The 4,478-nt window shown below is 36.7% G+C and overlaps 1 pseudogene; it reads right to left on the minus strand.

The window, feature by feature from the left end:
- Positions 1-584: 584 nt before the first annotated feature.
- Positions 585-754, minus strand: LOC112409193 (uncharacterized; annotated as a pseudogene).
- Between the last annotated feature and the right edge of the window lie 3,724 nt (positions 755-4,478).

Below are 4,478 nucleotides of genomic sequence, written 5' to 3' on the forward strand. Positions count from 1 at the left end.
TCAGTTCTCATCCAAGAACTTGCAACTTTGCTCTGTCCATCAGAGGAACTCTAGCATTTCTGGTCACAGAGTGGGAAACAATTTATACTCATATTTCCTTGGTTCCTACAGGGTGAAGGCTCAAATCCTCTACTAGGTATTCAAGACTCTTTTTCATTCATTCATTCACCATTTATATTGAGTACAATTGCATCTGTTACAATGTAAGACTATCTACAATATACCCAATTTTATGACTCCTACTTTATTTTACACCTGGTTCATAAACACACACACACACACACACACACACACACACACACACACACACACACATAGCACTCAACTGGACTGACCTGTCTACTCCTCCCTCAAATACACACTATTCCTTCCCATTATTGCTGTTTTCCACACACCATTTTAGGCAAGGATGACACTAACCCAATACACACAGACTCAGAATCCCTATCTTCAAGAAGACTGCAAGCTTCTAAGGGTAGAGACTTTCTTTATTAAACTCTTAAAATCACTCTCTCAACAGTTCTCATTATTTCTCAATAATTACTTATTGGAAGAAGAAATACCTATAATATATAAGATTATAAGAAGGTAATTTAATATGTTGCATGGGTGCCTTTAAATGAGCTCTACATAATAAACCATGGCACTACTACATAAAAATATTTTGAGGGTTTTATGCAGCATAATATCCCTTTTATTAAACTGATAATAAGAGATACTACACTTGATATTAGCCAAAAGACAGAGAAGCAATGTAATATCTCATTTAAATCCAACTGAAATAACTGCTCTGAAAATTGCAAAATTCATAGATTCTCACTGTTAGTGTTCATGGATTATTATTTATTGAAAAGAGTAAAATATTCTTCAAGGCACATTTTAAAAATTTTAAATTTGCTTAATGCTATGAGTAATTATATAATCCAGCATCTCTAGTTTTAAGCCAAATCATTTCTCTATGCTTCTAAAAGTCAAATCTGTTCGATATCCCAGCATGATGAGTAACATCTATTAGTTTGGAGAGGATACACCTGCATGTGTAGTGGGTTCTGTTAAACATTCAGTATTCTCTTTGACAAATGACCAAGAGATTAGTTTATCTAGACACAGAATACCACACTCTGGAACCCAGCAGCACATTGGAATGACCATTATTCTTCCAAAGCAAGTTAACCCATCTGTCCAGAGCATACACTGGCCAGTGCTCCTGAACTATCTCTTACCCTCTTTACTTGTGTCCAATTTATGGGCCTCAGAAGGCAAATAGAAAATGCCAACAGAGATCTGTATTCCTTAAAGTCAAAATCAGGAGAGATTAAGCAGGGTTTAAGAATGAAGCAAGAGACTTTAAATGAAACTCTTTAAGACATATTTCTTTTCCTTTGTTCTCTTATTAAAAGAGTAATCCATGGAAGTTATGGAGTAAGGCAAGAGAGAAAAGGACAAGGCTGCCTCCACCTTAGCCCTTTCTCCCATGGCTACTGCAGGTGTTTACTTGACCCAGACTCCCCCATGGCAACCTTACATAATGTTGTATAACTCTTATGACAAAGGCTCTTAAATCATCCAACTGCAAGATTGAAAATTTAATATAAAAAATATTCTAGAGGGACAGTGGAGTAGGTATGGGTGGGTTCCTGTGTGGGCTGGAGGAAAAATAGGTACTGTTGTAAAAAATATCCATGCAGTTTTAGGCTTAAGTCCATCCATGGAACTTCCCTCACATTTCAGTAGGCCATTCTGCTATTCCAAATCTCAGACAACAACTAATCTACAGTCAGCAACGTGTAAGAAATCAGATGGCAGTTACGTTTGGTGAGGAAGGAGGGACACAGTAACTGAGCAGAGAAGTTTGGGGTGCCAGTCATGTTGTGTTTCTCGATTTGGGTGTTTGTTACACCAGCATGTTCACTTTGTGGGAGTTCATCAAGCTTTTCACTTATGATTTGTGCAATTTACATGATATATATTTTTAAATTTTCTAAAAATGATAAAATTAAATCTGCTACCAAGTTAAAAATCTAACACTTTCCCTACTGTCAAATGACTTCGAGCCTTCTCAATTTCACATTTTATTTGCCAGTACAGAAATGGCCTTCATGCTAAGTCCTGAGAAGAAAAAATGATTCAACAACTTGAAAATTAATAAAGAAAATATGATACTTTCTGTCCTAGTATTACAAATGATGTATATCATCTAATATAATTAATGTCTACAGCTATGAATCTATTTATTTTTCTTTAAACCACCAGAATAGTACTATAATATCCCAGTATCTCATAAAAAATTCCCCTCCAGGGACAGAACTCAACTTTGGATATCACCATGACTTTTCACTGGGGGCTGTTTCTTTCTCTTATTCACTTCTTTGAAGTTTAGCAAGAACCAGTGTTTAGCATCCATGATCCTCTGCAACACCAGCCATGCTACATGGAAAGAAGAAGGCAATAAGGCAACAATTTCTACACTAGTCTTCCAGCCTAGAAAGTAAAAGTGTCATTTTGTTCCTTTCCCTTTGCAGCATCCTGAGCTCTACTAAAGTGTATTGTTAGTGATCTCTCTTTCAAATACCAGTTTTTCACAGCTATTCACTACAGAAGAAATTCTAGTTTAAGATAAGTCCACCTTGTTCCCTAACAAGGGAAGGAAGTATTTATTATTATGCTATCAGCATAAGAGAGATGACCCATGGCAGCTATTTGTATAGCATGCCTGGTTGGCTGGCCACTCATGCCTGCCTTCACTGCCCTCTTTTCAGGGTAAAGCAAGACAGAAAGGAAGTGGATTCTGGATAGAATACTCAGCATTTGAAATATAGAAGCACCCAAGCTCCTCTATGGGTATGGAGGTAAAACATATTTTATTACCTAGGACTGTTTCAGTTATGAGTAACAGAAAAAGGCAAGTCATGGTGGCTTGTGGGAAACAAAGGGGGTAGGATAATCTATAGGCTTAAGAAACTGAACATTCAAAAGGCTCTAGATCCAGTGCCTCGAACTATATTGATAAGGACTTGGTCTCTCTTCTTCTCTCAGGTCTGCTTTTCTCTGCGTGGGCTTCTTTCAGTCAAGCTTACCCAGGGAGTAACAAAATAGCTGCTAGCAACTCCAGGCTACATTTTCTACTTTCAGCAACCACAATGGAAAGACCTCCTCCTTTTCAATAGTTCAACCCTAGGATTGTTCTGCAAGGTGTGATTCCCACCCTCCCCGGAAAACCATGTTCTGTAGGCACAGGAATTGAATAAAGTCATTGTCTAGGCCTGGATCATAGCCATGTAAGGGTCTAGGTGGGTGCTCATCTCTTTCAAAATATAAACCCTAAAACTGGGAGCAGGGTGAAAAAAAATTTAAGAGAGAAAGGTAATGGGTTCTAGTGAGCAAAAGTAGATATTCAGTAGTAGGTATTTTCAGATGAGTATTTTAAAATAAAATGTCAACTTCCTAAGGACAGTGGAAAAAAACACAGTATGTCAATTTACAAATAACGTAATCACAGCTTTGTTCAGTGTCTTGTGTCAGTCTGAATTAATGTTCCTAGTTCCCATTGTCTCTGACAAAGACAATAGTCTGCCTCTCCAAGAAGGCTCCTCTGAAGACAGAGTCCCATCTTTCCCTCTTATTAAACTATCTACTTAAGCCCTTTCACACTCAGCCTGTATCTTTCATCCAACTTTAATTCTACTACCATTTAAAATATCTTCCATCATTATTTCTTCTAAACTTTCTCTAAAGCCAAAGGAGTGCTACATAGAATAAAAAAGACAAGACATGATCTGTATACAAGTTTACACTTTAGATAAAATTAAGGAAGGAAGTATATATAGAATTTCAGAAGAATAAACTCATTCCTCCCAGGGGTCTATTAGTTAAGATACTAGAATGACATGATAATAAGATGGGCTGTTGACATCCTGTGCTAGTACTATATTAAGAACAGACTTGGAAAAAGGAAAATCTTTGAAAATGTATCTAAAAACAGCCTGCCAATTAGATGTTTTCCACAGAGCTTACAAAGGAAAGATTGTGGCCTCTTCTTCACAGATTTTTAAGAACCAAGAAAGATGTTTTAGGTTAGTTTGAATGGTATTGGGCCTGGAGTCAGGAAAATAAACTATATATAAGGCTTCCCAGGCTATAAATTCAGGGACGGTCAAATCACTCAAAGGATAATCTACAAATCAATTGTTATATGAGACATTCAGGAACAGGCTAAGTAAAAAACTTAAAGACAAATTGCAGGGTAAAATCCTGGACTGCTAGAAGATGGAGTCTTTTACCCAATTTTACCTGTTGTTCTCGCTATTTTACTAGTTGTTATATGGTAGATTCTCTCTGAGAAAAAAAATAACGTTCAGTATCAAATATTGTGAAAATAAAATGCCCCATAAAATCTGTATGATGGTATCCTTATTTCTTTAGGGATTTGAACATTCTAAGCTTTCAGGCTTTAGTGTGGTTTTGTAAATAAATGGTTT

This window comes from Neophocaena asiaeorientalis, unplaced genomic scaffold (assembly GCF_003031525.2).
Source record: "Neophocaena asiaeorientalis asiaeorientalis breed wild unplaced genomic scaffold, Neophocaena_asiaeorientalis_V1.1 scaffold5, whole genome shotgun sequence".
Taxonomy (NCBI): domain Eukaryota; kingdom Metazoa; phylum Chordata; class Mammalia; order Artiodactyla; family Phocoenidae; genus Neophocaena; species Neophocaena asiaeorientalis.